Source organism: Callithrix jacchus, chromosome 17 (genome assembly GCF_049354715.1).
Source record: "Callithrix jacchus isolate 240 chromosome 17, calJac240_pri, whole genome shotgun sequence".
In the NCBI taxonomy this organism is placed as follows: domain Eukaryota; kingdom Metazoa; phylum Chordata; class Mammalia; order Primates; family Cebidae; genus Callithrix; species Callithrix jacchus.
This window is the reverse complement of record NC_133518.1, coordinates 1,564,271-1,588,741: the sequence shown is the minus strand read 5'-3', so window position 1 is coordinate 1,588,741 and position 24,471 is coordinate 1,564,271.

Here is a 24,471-nt window from a genome sequence, read left to right as displayed (position 1 = left end):
ATTCACCTAGCCTAACCCAAGTTTAGTTTATGTCCTGAAGATGGAAATTTCCCACGTTGGTCAAGCGGGTCTCAAACATGCACCCTCGAAATTATTCTTGCATTGGTCTTCAAAGCGAGTAAATGACAGGATCCTTTGAGCCACCATACCTAGCAGACCGAGTTCTATGCTAGCACTGAGGCCTTTTCAAGCTTCTATGTAGAGTCCCAATTTCAGAGTACGTGCTGCTAAAGCGAGAACATGCCCTCCGCCCAGCTCGACATTCTACTGTCACGAAATTACAGTTGTGATGTGCCGAGCCTAACCCAAGTTTTGTTATTGTACTGAAGACAAAAATTTCACATGTTGGTTGGGCGGGTCTCGAACACACACCCTCGAAATATTTTTTGGCTTGGTCTTCGAAGCACCTAAATGACAGGTTCTTTTGAGCCACTGTACCTGGCAGGCCGAGTTTCATGATAGCGCTGAGGCCTTTCCAAGTTTCTATGTAGAGCCCCAATTTCAGTGTACATGCTGCCGAAGCGAACACATGCCATCCATCGGGCTCGACATTTCACTGTCACGAAATTACAGGTGTGATGCACCAAGCCTAACCCAAGTTTAGTTTCCATTCTGAAGACGGAAATTTTCCATGGTGGTCCCACGTGTCTCAAACATGCACGCTCGAAACTTTTATGCGTTGCTCTTCGAAGCGCATAAATGACAGGTTCCTTTGTGCCACCGTACCTAGCAGGCCGAGTCTCATGCTAGGGGTGAGGACTTTACAAGCTTCTATGTAGAGTCCCAATTTTAGTGTACGTGCTGCTGAAGCGAGCACATGCCATTCACCCGGCTAAACATTCCACTGTCACGGGATTACAGGTGTAAAGCACCGAGCCAAACCCAAGTTTTGTTTCCGTTCTGAAGATGGCAATAATTCACGTGGGTTGGGCGTGTCTCAAACACGCACTTTTGAATTATTTTCTGTGTTGGTATTGGAAGCGCCTGCATGACAGGTTTATGTGAGCCATCGTACCTGGCAGGCTGAGTTTCATGCTAGTGCTGAGGCCTTTACAAGCTTCTATGTAGAGTCCCAATTTCAGTGTATGTCCTGCCGAAGCAAGCACATGTCGTCCGCCTGGCTCGTCATTCCACTCTCACGGGATTACAGGTTTGATGCGCCGAGCCTAACCTAAGGTTTGTTTCCGTTCTGAAGACAGAAATTTCCCATGTCGGTCAGGCGGGTCTCGAACACGCACCCTCGAAATTTTATTTTCATTGGTCTTCAAAGCGCCTAAATGACAGGTTTCTTTGAGCCACCGTACCTTGCAGGCCGAGTTTCATGCTAGCAATGAGGCCTTTTCAAGCTTCTATGTAGAGTCCCAATTTCAGATACGTCCTGCCAAAGCGAGCACATGTCGTCTGCCCGGCTCGACATTCCATAGTCACGGGATTACATGTGTGATGCGCCAGCCTAACCCAAGTTTTATTTCCGTGTTGAAGACGGAAATTTCCCATGTCCGTCGGGCGTGCCTCGAACACGCACCCTCGAAATTTCTTTTGCGTTGGTATTTGAAGCCCCTAAATGACAGGTTCCTGTGAGCCACCGTACCTTGCAGACTGAGTTTCATGCTAGCGATGAGGCCTTTCCAAGCTTTTATGTAGAGTCCCAATTTCAGAGTATGTGCTGCCAAAGCGAGCTCAAGCCGTCCGCCCGACCTGACATCCCACTGTCACAAGATAACAGGTGTGATGCACTGAGCCTAACCCAAATTTTGTTTTTGTTCTTAAGATGGAAATTTCCCACGTGGGTCAGCATGTCTCGAACATGCCCCATCGCAAATTTTTTGCGTTGGTCTTCGAAGCGCCTAAAGGACAGGTTCCTGTGAGCCACTGTACCTGGCAGGCCGATTTTCATGCTACCGCAGAGGCCTTTTCAAGCTTCTATGTAGAGTCCCAATTTCAGTGTACATGCTGCCGAAGTGAGCACATCCCGTCTGCTTAGCTCGACATTCTACTGTGATGAGATTACAGGCGTGATGCGCCGAGACTAACCCAAGTTTATTTTCTGTTCTGAAGACACAAATTTCCCTTGTTGGTCGGGCGGGTTTTGAATACACACCCTCGGAATTTTATTTGCATTGGATTTCAAAGCGCCTAAATGACAGGTTCCAGTTAGCCATGGTACCTGGCAGGCCAAGTTTCATGCTAGCGCTGAGGCCTATTCAAGCTTCTATGTTGAGTTCCAATTTCAGTTTACATGCGTCCGAAGCAAGCACATCCCATCCGCCCAGCTCGACATTCCACTGTCACCGGATTACAAGTGTGATGCACCGAGCCTAACCCGAGTTTCATTTCCGTTCTGAATACAAAAATGTTTCATGTTGGTCGGGTGGGTCTCGAACACGCACCCTCGAAATTTTTTTGCATTGGTCTTCCAAGCACCTAAATGACAAATTCCTATGTGCCACTGTACTTGGCAGGCCAAGTTTCACGCTAACGCTACAGCCTTTTCAAGCTTCTATGTAAAGTCCCAATTTCAGCGTACGTTTTGCCTAGGTGAGCACATGTCGTCCGCCCGGCTCGACATTCCATTGTCACATGTGTGATGCGCCAGCCTAACCCAAGTTTTGTTTCCATTCTGAAGACGAAAATTTCCCATGTTTCTCGGGAGGGTCTCGAACATGCAATTTCGAAATTTTTTTGCGTTGGTCTTCGACGTGCCTAAATGACAGCTTCCTGTGAGCCATCGTACCTGACAGGCCGAGTTTCATGCTAGTGCTGAGGCCTGTTCAATCTTCTCTGTAGAGTTCCAATTTCAGTGTACGTGCTGCAGAAGCAAGCACATGCCATCCGCTCAACTCGACATTCCACTGTCACGGGATTACAGGTGTGATGTGACGAGACTAACTTATTTTTGCTTCCCTTATAAAGATGGGAATTTTCCACGTGGGTTGGGCATGTCTCGAACACGCACCCTCGAATTTTTTTTGCGTTGGTCCAGGAAGCACCTAAATGACAGGTTCCTGTGAGCCACCGTACCTGGCAGGCCAAGTTCATGCTCGCACTGAGGCCTTTTCAAGCTTCTATGTAGAGTCCCAATTTCAGTGTACGTGCTGCCGAAGCAAGCACATGCCGTTCACTCGGCTCGACTTTCCACTGTCACAAGATTACAGGTGTGATGCACCGAGCCTAATCCAAGTTTGGTTTCCATTCTCAAGACGGAAATTTCCCACGTTGTTCGGGCGGGTCTCGAACACGCACCCTCCAAATTTTTTTGCGTTGGTTTGCGAAGCGCCTAAATGACAGGTCCTGTGAGCCTCCGCACCTGGCAGGCCAAGTTTCTTGCTAGTGAGAAGGCCTTTTCAAGCTTCTATGTAAAGTCCGAATTTCAGTGTACATGCTGCCGAAGCGAGCACAAGCCTTCCGCCCAACCCTATATTCCACTGTAATGGGATTACAAGGGTGATGTGTTGAGCCTAACCCAAGTTTTGTTTACGTTCTGGAGACCAAAATTTTCCACTTTGGTTGGGCAGGTCTCGAACACGCACCCTCGAAATTTTTTTGCGTTGCTCTTCGAAGCACTTAATGACAGGTTATTGTAAGACACCGTATTTGGCAGGCCGAGTTTCATGCTAGCAATGAGGCCTTTTCAAACTTTTATGTAGAGTCCCAATTTCAGTGTAGGTGCTGCCGAAGCAAGCACTTGCTGTCCACCCGGCTCGACATTCCACTCTCACGAAATTACAGGTGTGATGTGCCGAGCCTAACAAAAGTTTTGTTCCCGTTCTGAAAATGAAAATTATCCACGTTGGTTGGGTGGGTCTCGAACACGCACCCTCGAAATTTATTTTGCTTTGGTCTTTGAAGCGCTCATATAAGCGGTTCCTGTGAGCCACCATACCTGGCAGGCCAAGTTTCCTGCTAGCACTGAGGCCTTTTCAAGCTTCTAGGTAGAGTCCCAATTTCAGTGTACATGCTGCCGAAATGAGCACATGCCATTTGCACGGCTCAACATTCCCTGTCACAGGAGTACAGGTGTGTTGCGCAGAGCATAACCCAAGTTTTGTTTCCGTTCTGAAGACGGATATTTTTTATGTTTGTCGGGCTGGTCTCGAACAACCACCCTAGAAACTTTTTTTGCGTTGGTCTATGAAGCGCCTAAATGACAGGTTCCAGTGAGCCATTGTGAGAAACTGGCAGGCCGAGTTTCATTCTAGCCCTGAGACCTTTTCAAGCCTCTATGTAGAGTCCCAATTTAAGTGTACAAGCTGCTGAAACGAGCACATGCTGTCTGCCCTGCTCGACATTCCACTGTCACAAGATTACAGGTTTGATGCGCCAAGCCTAACCCAAGTTTGGTTTCCGTTCTCAAGACGGAAATTTCCCACGTTGGTCGGGCTGTCTCCATCATGCACCCTCGAAATATTTTTTGTGTTGCTTTTCGAAGTGCCTAAATGACAGGTCCCTGTGGGCCTCCGCATCTGACAGGCCGAGTTTCATGCTAGCGGGAAGGCCTTCTCAAGCTTCTATGTAAAGTCCAAATTTCAGTGTACATGCTGCAGAAGCTAGCACAAGCCTTCCGCCCAACCCTACATTCCACTGTAATGGGATTACAAGTGTGATGCACCGAGCCTAACCCAAGTTTTGTTTACGTTCTGGAGACGGAAATTTTCCACTTTGGTCAGGCAGGTCTCGAACACGCACCCTCAAAATTTTTTTGCGTTGCTCTTCAAAGCACTTAATGACAGGAACTTGTGAGCCACCATATTTGGCAGGCCGAGTTTCATGCTAGCACGGAGGCCTTTTCAAACTTCTATGTAGAGTCCCAATTTCAGTGTAGGTGCTGCCGAAGCGAGCACTTGCCATCCGCCTGGCTCGATATTCCACTCTCACGAAATTACAGGTGTGATGTGCCGAGCCTAACACAAGTTTTGTTCCCGTTCTGAAAACGGAAATTATCCACGTTGGTCAGGCGGGTCTCAAACATGCATTCTCAAAATGTTTTTGCGTTGGTCTTCAAAGCGCCTAAATGACAGGTTCCTGTGAGCCACCGTACCTGGCAGGCCGAGTTTCATGCTAGCGCTGAGGCCTTTTCAAGCTTCTATGTAGAGTCCCATTTTTAGTGTACGTGCTGCAGAAATGAGCACATGCCATACGCACGGCTCGACATTCCACTGTCACGGGAATACAGGTGTGATGCGCCGAGCCTAACCCAAGTTTTGTTTCCATTCTGGAGACGGATATTTTCCATGTTGGTCGGGCGGGTCTCGAACAACCACCCTAGAAACTTTTTTCCGTTGGTCTATGAAGCACCTAAATGACAGGTTCCTGTGAGCCATTGTACCTGGCAGGCCGAGTTTCATTCTAGCACTGAGGCCTTTTCAAGCCACTATGTAGAGTCCCAATTTCAGTGTACATGCTGTTGAAGCGAGCACATCCCATCTGCTTACCTCAACATTCCACTGTCACGGGATTACAGGTGTGATGCGCAAAGCCTAACACAAGTCTTGTTTCCGTTCTGAAAACGGAAATTTTACATGTTGGTCGGGCGGGTCTCGAACACGCACCCTAGAAATTTTTCGCGTTGGTCTTCCAAGCGCCTAAATGACAGGTTCCTTTAAGCTGCCGTACCCAGCAGGCCGAGTCTCATGCTAGCACTGAGGCCTTTTCATGCTTCTATGTAGAGTCCCAATTTCAGTGTACGTGCTGTTGAAGTGAGCACATCCCATCTGCTTACCTTGACATTCCACTGTCATGGGATTACAGGTGTGATGCGCCAAGCCTAACCCAAGTTTTGTTTTTATTCTGAAGACTGAAATTTCCCATGTTGGTCGGGCCGGTCTTGAACACCCACCCTCGAATTTTTTTTGCGTTGGTCTTCGAAGCACCTAAATGACAGGTTCGTGTGTGCCACCATACTTTTCAGGCCGAGTTTCATGCCAGCACTGATGCCTTTTCATTCTTCTATGTAGCATAAAGGGCTGTTGAATTTTGTCAAATGCCTTCTCTGCGTCAATTGAGATAATCATGTGGTTTTTGTTTTTGGTTCTGTTTATGTGGTGAATTACGTTGATAGACTTGTGTATGTTGAACCAGCCTTGCATCCCCGGGATGAATCCCAGTTGATCATGATGAATAAGTTTTTTGATTTGCTGTTGCAAACGGCTTGCCAATATTTTATTGAAGATTTTTGCATCTATGTTCATCATGGATATTGGCCTGAAGTTTTCTTTTCTCGTTGGGTCTCTGCCGGGTTTTGGTATCAGGATGATGTTGGTCTCATAAAATGATTTGGGAAGGATTCCCTCTTTTTGGATTGTTTGAAATAGTTTTAGAAGGAATGGTGCCAGCTCTTCCTTGTGTGTCTGGTAGAATTCGGCTGTGAACCCGTCTGGACCTGGGCTTTTTTTGTGTGGTAGGCTCTTAATTGCTGCCTCAACTTCAGACCTTGTTATTGGTCTATTCATAGTTTCAGCTTCCTCCTGGTTTAGGCTTGGGAGGACACAGGAATCCAGGAATTTGTCCATTTCTTCCAGGTTTACTAGTTTATGCACATAGAGTTGTTTGTAATATTCTCTGATGATGGTTTGAATTTCTGTGGAATCTGTGGTGATTTCCCCTTTATCATTTTTTATTGCATCTATTTGGTTGTTCTCTCTTTTATTTTTAATCAATCTGGCTAGTGGTCTGTCTATTTTGTTGATCTTTTCAAAAAACCAGCTCTTGGATTTATTGATTTTTTGAAGGGTTTTTCGTGTCTCAATCTCCTTCAGTTCAGCTCTGATCTTAGTTATTTCTTGTCTTCGGCTGGGTTTTGAGTTTTTTTGATCTTGCTCCTCTAGCTCTTTCAAATTTGACGATAGGGTGTCAATTTTGGATCTCTCCATTCTCCTCATATGGGCACTTATTGCTATATACTTTCCTCTAGAGACTGCTTTAAATGTGTCCCAGAGGTTCTGGCACGTTGTGTCTTCGTTCTCATTGGTTTCGAAGAACTTCTTTATTTCTGCCTTCATTTCGTTGTTTACCCAGTCAACATTCAAGAGCCAGTTGTTCAGTTTCCATGAAGCTGTGCGGTTCTGGGTCGGTTTCTGAATTCTGAGTTCTAACTTGATTGCACTATGGTCTGAGAGGCTGTTTGTTATGATTTCAGTTGTTTTGCATTTGTTGAGCAGTGCTTTACTTCCAATTATGTGGTCAATTTTAGAGTAGGTGTGATGTGGTGCTGAGAAGAATGTGTATTCTGTGGATTTGGGGTGGAGAGTTCTGTAAATGTCTATCAGGTTTGCTTGCTCCAGGTCTGAGTTCAAGCCCTGGATATCCTTGTTGATTTTTTGTCTGGTAGATCTGTCTAGTATTGACAGTGGAGTGTTAAAGTATCCCACTATTATTGTGTGGGAGTCTAAGTCCTTTTGTAAGTCCTTAAGAACTTGCCTTATTTATCTGGGTGCTCCTGCATTGGGTCCATATATGTTTAGGATCGTTAGCTCTTCTTGTTGTATCGATACTTTTACCATTATGTAATGGCCTTCTTTGTCTCTTTTGATCTTTGTTGCTTTAAAGTCTATTTTATCGGAGATGAGAATTGCAACTCCTGCTTTTTTTTGCTTTCCATTAGCTTGGTAAATCTTCCTTTATCCCTTTATTTTGAGCCTTTGTGTATCCTTGCATGTGAGATGGGTTTCCTGGATACAGCACACTGATGGGTTTTGGATTTTTATCCAATTTGCCAGTCTGTGTCTTTTGATTGGTGCATTTAGTCCATTTACATTTAGGGTTAATATTGTTATTTGTGAATTTGATACTGCCATTTTGATGCTAAGTGGCTGTTTTGCCTGTTAGTTGTTGTAGATTCTTCATTATGTTGATGCTCTTTAGCATTCAGTGTAATTTTGGAATGGCTGGTACTGGTTGATCCTTTCTATGTCTAGTGCCTCTTTTAGGAGCTCTTGTAAAGCAGGCCTGGTGGTGACAAAATCTCTGAGTACTTGCTTGTTTGCAAAGGATTTTATTTTTCCTTCACTTCTGAAGCTCAGTTTGGCTGGATATGAAATTCTGGGTTGAAAGTTCTTTTCTTTAAGAATGTTGAATATTGGCCCCCACTCTCTTCTGGCTTGTAGCGTTTCCGCCGAGAGATCTGCTGTGAGTCTGATGGTCTTTTCTTTGTGGTTGACCCCTTTCTCTCTGGCTGCCCTTAGTATTCTCTCCTTTATTTCAACCCTATTGAATCTGACGATTATGTGCCTTGGGGTTGCTCTTCTTGCGGAATATCTTTGTGGTGTTCTCTGAATTTCCTGCAATTGAGTGTTGGCCTGTCTTGCTAGGTGGGGGAAATTTTCCTGGATGATGTCCTGAAGAGTATTTTCCAGCTTGGATTCATTCTCTTTGTCCCCTTCTGGTACACCTATCAAACGTAGGTTAGGTCTTTTCACATAGTCCCACATTTCTTGGAGACTTTGTTCATTCCTTTTTGCGTTTTTTTCTCTAGTCTTGGTTTCTCGTTTTATTTCATTGTGTTGGTCTTCAACTTCAGATATTCTTTCTTCTGCTTGGTCAATTCGGCTATTGAAACTTGTGCATGCTTCGCGAAGTTCTCGTATTGTGTTTCTCAGCTCCTTTAATTCATTCATATTCCTCTCTAAGTTATCCATTCTTCTTATCATTTCCTCAAATCTTTTTTCAAATCTTTTCTCAAGGTTCTTAGTTTCTTTGCATTGATTTAATACATGATATTTTAGCTCACCAAAGTTTCTCATTATCCATCTTCTGAAGTCTAATTCCGTCATTTCGTCACAGTCATTCTCTGTCCAACTTTGTTCCCTTGCTGGTGAGGAGTTTTGGTCCTTTCTAGGAGGCGAGGTGTTCTGGTTTCGGGTGTTTTCCTCCTTTTTGCGCTGGTTTCTTCCCATCTTTGTGGATTTGTCCGCTGGTCGTCTGCGTAGTTGCTGACTTTTTGATTGGGTCTCTGAGTGGACACCCTGAATGTTGATGATGAAGTATTTCTGTTGCTTGGTTTTCCTTCTACCGGTCTAGCCCCTTCGCTGTACGAGTGCTGAGGTCCACTCCAGACCCTGCTTGTCTGGGGTGCACCTCTAGCAGCTGCGGCACAGCGAGGGATGCTACCAGTTTTTTTTTCTGCTATCTTTGTCCCAGAATGGTGCCTGCCTAATGTCAGTCTTTTATATATAGAGGGGTCAGGGAGCTGCTTGAAGAGACAGTTTGTACTTTATAGGGGTTTAATTGCTGAGCTGTGAGCTGTATTGTTCATTCAGGGCTGTTAGGCTGCTATGTTTGATTCTGCTGCAACAGAGCTCATTAAAAAAACCCCTTTTTTTTCCTCAAATGCTCTGTGTTGAGGGGTTTGGGCTTTATTTTTGGATGTCCGTTGAGGTCCTGCCCAGCTAGGATGCAGACTAGCCGCTGTTTGCCTGCCGAGGATCCGCCCTGCTTTTGTGAGGCTCACCCTGGCTCAGCTGTTCTGCTGTTCTCCGCCACGCCCTGCGGTGGAGTCTCTCTATTGTAGCGGGTTGCTTCGGCAACGGCAGGCTGCGTCAGCAGTGGGCGTGTATCTCAATAGGGACAGGTTGCCTCGGCAACGGCTGGCTGTGTCAGCAGTGGGCGTGTATCTCAGTAGGGACGGGTTGCCTCGGCCACAGCTGGCTGCGTCAGCAGTGGGCGTGTATCTCAGTTGGGGCGGGTTGCCTCGTTAATTGTGGCCGCCCCTCCCCCTCAGAGCATCTCGGGCCGTCTGCACAGGGCTTGTTTGAAATCGCGGTTTTGTTCGTCCCACTGGGCCAATCCTAACGCTCTGTTCCTGCAATCCCCTGGGCTGGCCCACTTTCCTAGTCTAGCTCAGTCTCAAGTCCAGCCCTCTCACGTCTCCGGTTGCCGGTTCAACGGGGCACCCGGACAAGTGCGCCCTGTGCGGAGCGCTGGGTAGGGCCAGCCGCCGCCACCCCGGCTGCCGGCTTTGCCAGGTGGAATATCTGCCTGGCGTCCCACGTCTCCTCTTCACTTGAGAATTTCCCCGTTCCGTGGGCAACAAAGATCAGTCTGGAAATGCAGCTCAGACTCACCTCTCTGCTGACACAACGAGAACTCCAATCCTGGGTTGTTCTCACAGCCACCCTCGATTTTTTTTTGCGTTGGTCTTCGAAGCACCTAAATGACAGGTTTCTGTGAGCCACCGTACATGGCGGGCCGAGTTTCATGCTAGCGCTGAGGCCTCTTCAAGCTTCTATGTAGAGTCTCAATTTCAGTTTATGTGCTGCCGAATCGAGCACATGCCGATTGGCCGGCTCAGCATTCCATTCTCACGGAACTAGTGTCGTGATTGGCCAAGCCTAACGTAAGTTTTGTTTCCGTTCTAAAGACGGAAATTTCCCACGTTGGTCAGGCCGGACTCGAACACGCATTATCACAATTTTTTTTGCGTCGGTCTTCGACGCGCCTAGATAACAGGTTTCTGTGAGCCATCGTACCTGGCCAGCCGAGTTTCATGCTATCACTGAGGTGTTTTCAAGCTTCTATGTAGAGTCCCAATTTCAGTGTATGTGTTTTGGCAACGAGCACATGCCATATGCTCAACTCGATGGCTTCTATGAAGAGTCCCAATTTCAGTGTACGTGCTGCCAAAGCGAGCACATGCCATGCGCCCAGCACGACATTTGTCTGTCACGAGATTACAGGTGCGATGCCTCGAGCCTAACCCAAGTTTGGTTTCTGTTCCGAAGACTAAAATTTCCCATGTTGGTTGGGCTGGTCTCGAACATTTTCGGATTTTTTATTTTGCGTTGGTCTTCAATGTGCCTTAATGGCAGGTTTCTGGGAGCCACCGTACCTGGCAGGCCAAGTTTCATGCTGGCTCTGAGGCCTTTTAAAGCTTCTATGTAGAGTCCCAATTTCAGTGTATGTGCTGCCGAACCGAGCACATGCCGTTTTCCCGGCTCGATATTCCACTGTCACGAGATTAAAAATTTGATGCGCAGAGACTAACCCAAGTTTTGTTTCCGTTCTGAAGACAGAAATTTTTCTTGTTGGTCGGGTGGGTCTCGAACACACACCCTAGAAATTTATTTTGCGTTGGTCTTCGAAGCGCCAAAATGACAAGTTTCCGTGAGCCACCGTACCTGGCAGGTCAAGTTTCTTGCTAGCGCTGAGGCCTTTTCAAGCTTCTGTGTAGAGTCTCAATTTTAGTATGCGTGCTGCCAAAGCCAGAACATGCCGTCCACCCAGCTAATTTTCCACTGTCACGGGAATACAGGTGTGATGTGCTGAGCCTAACTCAAGTTTTGTTTCCGTTCTGAAGACGGAAATTTCTTACAATGGCCGGGCCTGTCTCAAACACTCACCCTCGAAATATTTTTTTTGTTGGTTTTTGAAGCACCTAAATGACAGGTTTCTGTGAGCCACCGTACCTGGCAGGCAGAGTTTTATGGTTGCACTGATGCCTTCTCAAGCTTCTATGTAGAGTCCTAATTTCAGTGTATGTGCTGCAGACGCGAGCACATGCTGTCTGCCCAGCTTGACATTCTACTGTCACAAGATTACCGGTGTGATGCGCCGAGCCTAACCAAAGTTTTGTTTCCGATCTGAAGACAGAAATTTCCAATGTTGGTCAGGTGGGTCTCGAACATGCACCCTCAAAATTCTCGTTGCATTGGTCTTCTAAGTGCCTAAATGACAGGTTCTTGTGACCCACCATACCTGTCCGGCCGAGTTCCATACTAGTGCTGAGGCCTTTTCAAGCTTCTGTATAGAGTCCCAATATAAGTGTGCGTGCTGCCGAAGTGAGCACATGCCGTCCGCCCGCCTCGACATTCCACTGTTACGGGATTACGGGTGTGATGCGCTGAGCCTAACCCAAAATTTGTTTCATGCTAGTGCTGAGGCCTTTTCAAGCTTCTATGTAGAGTCCCAATTTAAGTGTACGTTCTGATGAAGCGAGCATTTGCCGTCCACCCGGCTTGATATTCCACTGTCACAAGATTACAGGTGTGATGCGCTGAGCCTAACCAACGTTTTCTTTCCGTTCTAAAGACGAAAATTTTGTATGTTGGTCTGGCGGGTCTCAAACACGCACCCTCAAAATTTTTTTGCAATGATCTTCGAAGCACCTAAATGACAGGTTCCTGTGAGCCAACGTACCTGGCAGGCTGAGTTTCATGCTAGCGCTGAGGCTTTTTCAAGCTTCTATGTAGAGTCTCAATTTCAGTGTACGTGCTGCCGAAGCGAGAACAAGCCGTCCATTCGGCTCAACACTCCACTGTCACAAGATTACAGGTGTGATGCGTCGAGCCTTACCCATGTTTTCTTTCCGTACTGAAGACGGAAATTTTCTACATTGGTCGGGCGAGTCTCGAACAGGCACCCTCGAAATATTTTTTGCGTTGATCTTCGAAGAGCCTAAATGACAGGTTTTTTTGAGCCACGGTACCTGGAAGGCCGAGTTTCATGCTAGTACTGAGGCCTTTTCAAGCTTTCATGTGGAGTCCCAATTTCAGTGTATGTGCTGCCAAAATGAGCACATGCTGTCCGCTCGGCTAGACATTCCACTGTCACTGGATTAGAAGTTTGATGCACCGAGACTAACTCAAGTTTTGTTTCCGTTCTGAAGACGAAAATTTCCCATGATGGTCATGCAGGACTTGAACACGCACCCTCGAAATATTTTTTGCGTTGATCTTCGAAGAGCCTAAATGACAGGTTTCTTTGAGCCACAGTACCTTGCAAGCTGATTTTCATGCTAGTGCTGAGGCCTTTTCAAGCTTCTATGTACAGTCCCAATTTCAGTGTACGTGGTGCCGAAGCGAGCAAATGCCATCTGCCCGGCTCGTCATTCCACTGTCACGGGATTGCAGGTGTGATGCACCGAGGCTAACCCAAGTTTTTTTTTCATTCTGAAGACGAAAATTTTCACGTTCGTCTGGTGGGTCTCGAACACGCACCCTCAAAATACTTTTTCCGTTGGTCTTTGAAGCGCCTAAATGACAGGTTCCTGTAAGCCACTGTACCTGGCAGGCCACGTTTCATGCTAGCGCTGAGGCCTTTTCACACTTATATGTAGGGTCCCAATTTCAGTGTACATGCTGCCGAAGCAAGCACATGCCATTCACCCTGCTTGATATTCCACTGTCACGAAATTAGAGGTGTGATGCACCAGCCTAACCCAAGTTTTGTGTCCGTTCTGAAGACGGAAATTTCCCATGATGGTCGGGCGGGTCTCGAAAAAGCATTTTCAAAATTTTCTTTGCGTTGGTCTTTGAAGCGCCTAAATGACAGGTTCCTGTGAGCCACCATGTCTGGCAGGCCTAGTTTCATGCTAGTGCTGAGGCCTTTTGAAGCTTCTATGTAGAGTCCCAATTTCAGCTTACATGCTGCCGAAGTGAGCACATGCCACTTGCCCAGCTCGAAATTTCACTGTCACGGTATTACAGGTGTGATGCGCCGAGCCTAACCCAACTTTTGTTTCCGTCCGAGTTTTATGTTAGCGATGAGGCCTATTCAAGCTTCTTTGTAGAGTCCCAATTTCGGTGTACGTGCTGCCGAAGCGAGCACATGCCGTGTGCACGGCTCGACATTCCATTGTCATGAAATTACAAGTGGGATGCGTCAAGCCTAACCCAAGTTTTGTTTTCATTCTAAAGACAGAAATTGCCCATGTTGGTCAGGCAGGTCTAGAACACACACCCTCAAAATATTTTTTTCGTTGGTCTTCGAAGCGCCTAAATGACAGGTTCCTGTAAGCCACCGTACATTGCAGGCCAAGTTTCATGCTGGTATTGAGGCCTTTTCAAGCTTTTATGTAGAGTCCCAATTTCAGTATAGGTGCTGCCGAGGTGAGCAGAAGCTGTCCGTCCAGCCAGACACTCCACTGTCATCGTATTACATGTGTGATGCGCCGAGCCTAACCCAGGTTTTGTTTCTGTTCTGAATAAGAAAATTTCCCACGTTTGTTGGGCGGGCCTCAAACACGCACCCTCGAAATTTTTTTGTGTTGGTCTTTGAAGCACCTAAATGACAGGTTCCTGTGAGTGTCCATAGCTGGCAGGCCGAGTTTTATGCTAGCACTGAGGCCATTTCAAGTTTCTATGTAGAGTCCCAATTTCAGTGTACATGCTGCCGAAGCGAGCACATGCGGTTCGCCCGGCTCGACATTCCACTGTCACAGGATTACAGATGTGATGCGCCGAGCCTAGCCCAAGTTTTGCTTTTGTTCTGAAGATGGAAATTTCCCATGTCGGTCCGGCGGGTCTCGAACACGCATCCTCGAAATTTTTTCTGCGTTGGTCTTTGAAGCGCCTAAATGACAGGTTCCTGTGAGCCACCGTACCTGGCACGCCAAGGTTCCTGCTAGCACTGAGGCCTTTTCAAGCTTCTATGTAGAGTCCCAATTTCAATGTATGTGCTGCAAACACGAGCACATGCCGTATGCCCAGCTTGACATTCCACTGTTACGGGATTACAGATGTGATGCCCCAAGCCTAGCCAAAGTTTTTTTTTGTTCTGAAGACCGAAGTTTCACATGTTGGTCAGGTGGGACTCGAACACGCACCCTCGAAATTTTTTTTGCGTTGGTCATCGAAGCGCCTAAATGACATGTTCCTGTGAGCCACCGTACCTGGCAGGCCGTGTTTCATGTTAGCGATGAGGCCTTTTCGAGCTTCTATGTAGAGTCCCAATTTCAGTGTACATGCTACCGATGCGAGCACATGCCGTCTACCCGGCTCGACATTCCACTGTCACGGGATTACAGGTGTGAGGCGCCGAGCCTAACCCAGTTTGTTTCTGTTTTTAATATGGAAATTTTTCACGTTTGTCGGGCGGGTCTCAAACACGCATTCTCGAAATTTTTTGCGTTGGTCTTCGAAGCACCTAAATGACAGGTTCCTGTAAGCCACCGTACCTAGCAGGCCAAGTTTCATGCTAGCACTGAGGCCTCTTGAAGTTTCTATGTAGAGTCCCAATTTCAGTGTACGTGCTGTCAAAGCGAGCACAAGGTGTCCGCTCGGCTCAACATTTCACTGTCCTGGGATTACAGGTGGAATGCGCCAAGCGTAACCCACGTTTTGTTTCTGTTCTGAAGTTGGAAATTTCCCATGTTGGTCGAGCGGGTCTCAAACATGCACCCTCGAAATTTTGTTTGCGTTGGTCTTCGAAGGGCCTAAATGACAGGTTTCTTTGAGCCACCGTACTTGGCAGGCCGAGTTTCATGCTAGTGCTAAGGCCTCTTCAAGCTTCTATGTAGAGTCCCAATTTCAGTGTACGTGCTGCGGAATCGAGCACAGGCCGTCCGCCCGGCTGGACATTCCACTCTCACGAGATTACCATGGTGATGCGCCAAGCCTCAACGAAGTTTAGTTTTCGTTCTAAAGACGGAAATTTCCCACGTTGGTCGGACGGGTCTTGAACACCACCATCGCAATTTTTTTGCATTGGTCTTTGAAGCACCTAAATGACAGGTTCCTGTGAGCCACTGTACCTGGCCAGTCGAGTTTCATGCTATCGCTGAGGCATTTTCAAGCTTCTATGTAGAGTTCCAATTTCAGTGTACGTGCTTCGGAAACGAGCACATGCCATATGCTCAACTCGACGGCTTCTATGTAGAGTCCCAATTTCAGTGTACGTGCTGCAGAAGCGAGCACATGCCATCCGCCTGGATTGACATTCTTCTGTCACAGGATTACAGGTATGATGCACCGAGCCTAACCCAAGTTTCTTTTCCGTTCTAAAGACAAAAATTTCCCACGTGGGTCGGGCGTGCCTAGAACACGCACCATAGCAATTTTTTTTGCATTGGTCTTCGAAGTGCCTAAATGACAGGTTCCTGTGAGCCACTGTACCTGGCAGGCCAAGTTTCATGCTAGCGCTTAGGCCTTTTCAAGCTTCTGTGTAGAGTCTTAATTTCAGTGTATGTGCTGCCGGAGCGAGCACATCCTGTCTGCTTAGCTCGACATTCCACTGTCACGGGATTACACATGTGATGCGCCGAGCCTAACCCAAGTTTCGTTTCCGTTCTGAAGACAGAAATTTTCCATGTTGGCTGGGCGCGTCTTGAACACCCAACCTCGAAATGTTTTAAGCGTTGGTCTTTGAAGCATCTAAATGACAGGTTCCTCTGAGCCACTGTACCTGTCAGGCCGAGTTTTATGCTAGCGCTGAGGCCTTTTCAAGCTTCTATGTAGAGTCCCAATTTCAGTGTACGTGCTGCTGAAGCAAGCACATCCCCTTTGATTAGCCCGACATTCCATTGTCACAGGATTACAGGTGTGATGTGCCGAGCATAACCCAAGTTTTGTTTCTGTTCTGAAGACAAAAATTTTCCACGTTGGTCGGGCGGGTCTCGAACATGCACCCTCGAAATGTTTTTTGCGTTGGTCTTCAAAGCTTCTAAATGACAGGTCTCTGTGAGCCACCGTACCTGGCAGGCCGAGTTTCACGCTAGCGCTGAGGTTTTTTCAAGGTTCTATGTAGAGTCCCAATTTCAGTGTATATGCTGCCGAAGCGAGCACATGTAATTTGCTTGGCTCAATATTCCACTGTCACGAAATTACAGGTGTGATGCCCCGAGCCTAACCCAAATTTTATTTTTGTTCTGAAGACGGAAATTTGCCACGTTGGTGAGGTGGGTCTCGAACAGGCACCCTCGAAATGTTTTTTGTGTTGGTCTTTGAAGCGCCTAAATGACAGGTTTCTGTGAGCCATTGTACTTGGCAGGCCGAGTTTCATGCTACCGCTGAAGTTTTTTTAAGCTTCTATGTAGAGTCCCAATTTCAGTGTACATGCTGCTGAAGCGAGCACATGTCATTTGCCCAGCTCGACATTCCACTGTCACGGAATTGCAAATGTAATGCTTCGAGCCTAACCCAAATGTTATTTCTGTTCTGAAGACGGAAATTTCCCATGCTCGTCGGGCAGGTCTTGAACATGCACTTATGAATTTTTTTTGCGTTTGTCTTGAAAGTGCCTAAATGACAGGTTCCTGTGAGCCACCGTACCTAAAAGGCCGAGTTTCATGCTAATGCTGAGGCCTTTTCAAGCTTCTATGTAGAGTCCCAATTTCAGTGTACGTCCTGCCTAAGCGAGCACATGTTGTCCGCCTGGCTCGATATTCCATTGTCACGGGATTACAGGTGTGATGCGCCGAGCCTAACCTATGTTTTGTTTCCGTTCTGAAGACGGAAATTTCCCATGCTGGTCGGGCGGGTCTCGAACATGCACCCTCAAAATTTTTATTGCGTTGGTCTTCAAAGCGCCTAAATGACAGGTTCCTGTGAGCCACCGTACTTGGCAGGCCGAGTTTCATGCTAGCACTGTGGTTTTTTAAAGCTTCTATGTAGCGTCCCAGTTTCAGTGTATTTGCTGCCGAAGCGAGCACAAGCTGTTTGCCTGGCCTGACATTACACTGTAACAAGATTACAGGTGTGATGCGTTGAGCCTAACCCACGTTTTGTTTCTTTTCTGAAGACGGAAATTTCCCACGTTGGTCGGGTGGGTCTCGAACACGCACTCTCAAAATATTTTTTGCGTTGGTCTTCAAAGCCCCTAAATGACAGGTGTCTTTGAGCCATTGTACCTGGCAGGCCGAGTTTCATGCTAGTGCTGAGGCCATTTCAAGCTCCTATGTAGAGTCCCAATGTCAGTGTACATGCTGCCGAAGCGAGCACATGCCATCTGCTCGGCTCAACATTCCACTGTCACAAGACTACAAGTGTGATGCGCCAGACTAACCCAAGTTTTGTTTCCATTCTGAAGACAGAAATTTCCCATGTCGGTCGGGCGGGTCTCAAACACGCTCCCTCGTTATTTTTATTGTGTTGGTCTTGGAAGCGCCTAAATGACAGGTTCCTGTGAGCCACCGTACCTGGCAGGCCGAGTTTCATGCTCTCGCTGAGGCGTTTTCAAGCTTTTTTATAGAGTCCCGATTTCAGTGTACGTGCTTCGGAAACAAGCACATGCCATATGCCCAAATGGACGGCTTCTATATAGAGTCTCAATTTCAGTGTACGTGCTGCCAAAGTGAGCACATGCCATTAGCCTGGCTCGACATTCCACTGTCACCGAATTACAGGTGTGATGTGCAGAGCCTAACCCAAGTTTTGTTTCCGTTCTGAAGACAGAAATTTCCCACGTGGGATGGGCGTGTCTCGAACACACACCATCACAAATTTCTTGCGTTGGTCTTCGAAGTGCCTCAATGACAGGTTCCTGTGAGCCACCGTAGCTGGCAGGCCGAGTTTCAGGCTAGCACTGAGACCTCTTGAAGCCTCTATGTAGAGTCCCAATTTCAGTGTACGTTCTGCCAAAGTGAGCAAATCCCATCTGCTTAGCTCGACATTCCACTCTCACGGGATTACAGGTGTGATGCGCCGAGCCTACCCCAAGTTTTCTTTTCGTTCTGAACACAAAAATTTCTTATGTTTGTCAAGTGGGTCTCGAACACGCACCCTCGAAATATTCTTTGCGTTGGTTTTCAAAGATCCTAAATTACAGGTTTCTGTGAGCTGCCGTGCCTGGCAGGCCGAGTATCATGCTAGCTCTGAGGCCTTTTTGAGCTTCTATGTAGAGTCCCAATTTCAGTGTATGTGCTGCCAAAGCGAGCACATGCCGTCCGCCTGGCTTGACATTCCACTGTCATGGGATTACAGGTGTGATGCGCCGAGCCTAACCCAAGTTTTGTTTCTGATCTGAAGACGGAAATTTCCATTTTGGTCAGACGGGTCTCGAACAAGCACCCTCGAAAATTTTTTTGCTTTGGTCTCCGAAGCACCTAAATGAGAGGTTCCTGTGAGCCACCGTACCTGGCAGGCCGAGTTTCATGCTAGCGCTGAGGTGTTTTCAAGCTTCTATGTAGAGTCCCAATTTCAGTGTATGTGCTGCCGAAGTGAGCACAGGTCATTAGCCTGGCTCGATATTGAACTGTCACGAGGTTACAGGTGTGATGCACTGAGCCTATCCCAAAGTTTCTTTTTGTCCTGAAGATGAAAATTTCCCATGTTGGTAGAGCGGGTCTCGAATACCCTCCCTCGAAATTTTTGTGTTGGTCTTCGAAGCACCTAAATGACAGGTTTTTGTGAGCCACCGTACCTGGCAGGCCGAGTTTCATGCTAGCGCTGACGCCTTTTCAAGCTTCTATGTTGAGTCTCAATTTTAGTGTACATGCTGCTGAAGCGAGCACATGCCATCCGCCTGGCTTGACATTACACTGTCACAGGATTACAGGTGTGATGCACCGAGTTTAACCAAAGTTTGGTTTCCGTTCTGAAAATGGAAATTTTCCATGTTGATCAGGCCGGTCTAGACCACGCACCCTCTAAATGTTTTTTGCGTTGGTCTTCGATGCGCCTAAATGACAGGTTTCTGTGAGCCACCATACCTGGCAGGCCTAGTTTCATGCTAGCTCTAAGGCCTTTTCAAGCCTCTATGTAGAGTCCAAATATCAGTGTATGTGCTGCTGAAGCGAGCACATGCCATCTGCCAGGCTCGACATTCCACTGTCACAGGATTACATGTGTGATGTGCCGAGCATAACCCAAGTTTTGTTTCCGCTCTGTAGACAAAAATTTCCCATGTTTATTGGGCGGGTCTCAAACACACACCCTCGAAATTTATTGTGCATTAATCTTCGAAGCGCCTAAATGACAATTTTCTTTGAGCCACCATACCTTGCAGGCAGAGTTACATGCTAGCGCTGAGGCCTTTTCAAGCTTCCATGTAGAGTCCCAATTTCAGTGTAGGTGCTGCAAAACCGAGCACATGCCATTAGCTCGGCTCGACATTCCACTGTCACGCATTACAGGTGTGATGCCCCGAGCCTAACCCAAGTTTTGTTTTCTTTCTGAAGACGGAAATTTCCCACACTTTTCAGGCGGGTCTCGAACACGCACCCTCGAATTTTTTTTGCGTTGGTCATTGAAGCGCTTAAATTACAGGTTCCTGGGAGCCAGGGTACCTGCAAGGCCGAGTTTCATGCTAGCACTGAGGCCTATTCAAGCTTCTATGTAGAGTCCCAATTTCAGTGTACATGCTGCAGAAGCGAGCACATGTTGTTTGCTTGGCTTGACATTCCACTGTTATGGGATTACAGGTGTGATGCGCCGAGCCTAACCCAAGTTTTGTTTCGGTTCTGAAGATGGAAATTTCTCATGTTGGTCGGGTGAGACTCGAACATCCACCCTCGAAATATTTTTACGTTGGTTTTTCAAGCACCTAAATGACAGGTTCCTGTGAGCCACCGTACCTGGCAGGTCGTTTCATGCTAGCGCTGAGGCCTTTTCAAGCTTCTACGTAGAGTCCCAATTTTAGTGTACGTGCTGCCGAAATGAGCACATGCCATTAGCCCCACTCGACATTCCACTATCACAGGATTACAGGTGTGATGCACCGAGCCTATCCGAAGTTTTGTTTCCGTTCTGAAGACGGAAATTACCCATGGTGGGCAGGCAAAGCTCGAACACGCACCCTCGAATTTTTTAATGCGTTGGTCTTTGAAGCGCCAAATGAAAGGTTCCTGTGAGCGGCTGTACCTTCCAGCCAAGTTTCATGCTAGTGCTGAGGCCTTTTCAAGCTTCTATGTAAGGTGCCAATTTCAGTGTACCTTCTGCCAAAGCGAGCACATGCCGTCCGCCCTGCTCGCCATTCCACTGTCATGGGATTACAGGTGTGATGCCCCGAGCCTAAACCACGTTTTGGTTTCGTTCTAAATACGGAAATTTCTCACGTTGGTCGGGCGTGTCTCCAACACGCACCCTCTAAATATTTTTTGCGTTGGTCTTCTAAGCACCTAAGTGACAGTTTCCTCTGAACCACCGTACCTGGCAGGCCGAGTTTCATGCTAGCGCTGTGGCCATTTCAAGCTTCTATGTAGAGTCCCAATTTCAGTGTATGTGCTGCCGAAGCGATCACATGTCATTCGCCTGGCTTGACATTCCACTGTCACGAGATTACAGGTGTGACGCGTCAAGCCTAACTTAAGTTTTATTTCCGTTCTGAAGATGAAAATTTCTTATTTTGTTTGGGCAGGTCTCAAAAAGGCACCCTGAAAATTTTTTTGCATTGGTCTTCGAAGCACCTAAATGACAGGTTTCTGTGAGCCCCCGTACCTGGCAGGCCGAGTTTCCTGCTAGCGCTGAGGTTTTTTCAATCTTCTTTGTAGAGTCCCAATTTCAGTGTAAGTGCTGCCGACGAGAGCACATGCTGTCCGCTCGGCTCAACATTTCACTTTCAGGGGAATACAGGTGTGATGCCCCGAGCCTAACCAAAGTTTTGATTCCGTTCTGAAGACGGAAATTTCCCACGTTGGTCAGGCGGGTCTCCAACACACACCTAAAAATTTTTTTGCGTTGGTCTTCGAAGCGCTTAAACGACAGGTTCCTGTGAGTTACCATACCTGGCAAGCCAAGTTTCCTGCTAGCGCTGAGGCCTTTTCAAGCTTCTATGTAGAGTCCCAATTTCAGTGTACATGCTATGGAAGCGAGCCCATGTTGTTTGCCCAGCTTGACATTCCACTGTCACAAGATTAGGAGTGGGATGCGCTGAGCCTAACCCAAGTTTTGTTTCCGTTCTGAAGATGGAAATTACCCATGTTGGTCAGACAAGTCTCGAGCAGGCACCCTCAAAATTTATTTTGCATTGGTCTTCGAAGTGTCTAAATGACAGGTTCCTGTGAGCCACCATACCTGGCAGGCCGAGTTTCATTCTAGCGCTGAAGCCTTTTCAAGCTTCTTTTTAGAGTCCCAATTTCAGTGTACGTGCTGCCGATGTGAGCACATGCCATCCGCCCGGCTCGACATTCCACTGTCAGAAGAATACAGGTGTGATGCCCCGAGCCTAACCAAAGTTTTGATTCCATTGTGAAGATGAGAATTTCCCACCTGGGTTGGGCGTCTCTCAAACAGGCACCATCACAATTTTTTTTGCATTGGTCTTTGAAGCGCCTAAATGACAAGTTCCTGTGAGCCACCATACCTGGCAGGCCGAGTTTCATGCTAGTGCTGAGGCCTTTTCAAACTTCTATGTAGAGTCCCAATTTCAGTGTACGTGCTGCAGAAGCGAGCACATGCCATCTGCTTGGCTCGACATGCCACTGTCACGGGATTACAGGAGTGATGTGCTGAGCCTACCCCAAGTTTTCTTTCCGTTCTGAACACAAAAATTTCTTATGTTTGTCAAGCGGGTCTCGAACACGCACCGTCGAAATATTTTTTGCGTTGGTTTTCTAAGAGCCTAAATGATAGGTTTCTGTGAGCCACCGTACCTTACAGGCTGAGTTTCATGCTAGCGATGAGGCCTTTACAAGCTTCTATGTAGAGTCCCAATTTCAGTGTACGTGCGACCGAAGCGAGCGCATGCCATGTGCCCGGCTTGACATTCCACTGTCAAGGGATTACAGGTGTGATGCGCCAATCCTAACCCAAGTTTTGTTTCCATTCTGAAGACGGAAATTTCCATTTTTGTCGGGCGGGTCTCGAACACGCACCCTCGAAATTTTTTTTTGCATTGGTCTCCAAAGCACCTAAATGAGAGGTTCTTGTGAGCCACCGTACCTGGAAGGCCGAATTTCATGCTAGCGCTGAGGCGTTTTCAAGCTTCTATGTAGAGTCCCAATTTCAGTGTACATGCTACCGAAGCGAGCACAGACCGTTCGCCTGGCTCGATATTGAACTGTCACGAGATTACAGGTGTGATGTGCCGAGCCTATCCCAAGGTTTCTTTTTGTTCTGAAGACGAAAATTTCCCATGTTGGTCGAGCGGGTCTCGAATACCCTCCCTCGAAATTTTTTTGTGTCGGTCTTCAAAGCACCTAAATGACAGGTTTTTGTGAGCCACCGTACCTGGCAGGCTGAGTTTCATGCTCGTGGTGAGGCCTTTTGAAGCTTCTACGTTGAGTCCCAATTTTAGTGTATGTGCTGCCAAAGTGAGCACATGCCATCCGCCCGGCTTGACATTCCACTGTCACGGAATAACAGGTGTGATGCGCCGATCCTAACCCAAGTTTTGTTTCCATTCTGAAGACGGAAATTTCCCACATTGTTTGGGCGGGTCTAGAACACGCACCCTCAGAATACTTTTGTGTTGGTTTTTGAAGCGCCAAATGACAGGATCCTGTGAGCCACCATACCTGGTAGGCCGAGTTTCATGCCAGAGCTGAGGCCTTTTCAAGCTTATATGTAGAGTCCCAATTTTAGTGTACATACTGCCAAATGTAGCACATGCCATCCACTCGGCTCGACATTCCACTGTCACGGTATTACAGCTGTGATGAGCCGAGCCTAACCCATGTTTTGTTTTTGTTCTCAAGACAAAAATTTGCCATGTTGGTTGGCGGGTCTCGAACACCCACCCCCGAAATTTTTTTGCATTTGTCTTCGAAGCGCCTAAATGACAGGTTCCTTTGAGCCATTGAACCTTGCAGGCCGCTAGCGCTGAGGCCTTTTCAAGCTTCTGTGTAGAGTCACAATGTCAGTGTACCTGCCACAGAGCGGGAACATGCGATCCGCCTCGTTCGACATTACACTGTCACAGGATTACAGGTGTGATGCGCCAAGCCTAACCCAAGTTTTGTTACCGTTCTGAAGACGAAAATTTCCCATGTTTGTCAAACGGGTCTCGAACACACACCCCTGATATATTTATTGTGTTGGTCTTGGAAGCGCCTAAATGACAGGTTTCTGTGAGCCACCTAACTTAGCAGGCCAAGTTTCATGCTACCGCTGAGACCTTTTCAAGCTTTGATATAGAGTTTTAATTTCAGTGTACGTGCTGTAGAGGCGAGCACATGCCGTCCACTTAGCTCGGCATTCCGCTGTCATGGGATTACAGTTGTTATGTGCCGAGCCTAACCCAAGTTTTGTTTCTGTTCTGAAGATGGAAACTTCCTACGTTGGTCGGGCGGGTCTCAAACACGCACCATCGAAATATTTTCTGCGTTGGTCTTTGAAGCGCCTAAATGACAGGTTCCTGTGAGCCACTGTACCTGGGAGGCCGAGTTTCATGGTAGCGCGAAGGCCTTCTAAGGATTCTGTGTAGAGTCCCAATTTCAGTGTACATGCTGCTGAAGCGAGCACATGCCCTCCACTTGGCTCGACACTCCACTGTCACGGGATTACAGGTGTGATGCGCTGAACCTGACCCAAGTTTTGTTTCCGTTCTGAAGACGGATCTTTCCCATGTTGGTCGGGCGGGTCTCAAATACTCACCCTCGAAATTTTCTTTGCGTTGGTCCTCGAAGCACCTAAATGACAGGTTCCTGTGAGTCACGGTACCTTGCAGGTCGAGTTTTATGCTAGCGCTGAGGCCTTTTCAAGCTTCTATGTAGAGTCCCAATTTCAGTGTACGTGCTGCCGAATCAAGCACATGCCGTTTGCCCAGCTCGACATTCCACTGTTACGGGATTACAGATGTGATGCGCTGAGCATAACCCAAGTTTTGTTTCCGTTCTGAAGATGGAAATTTCTCACGTTAGCCGGGCGAATCTCGAACACGCACCCT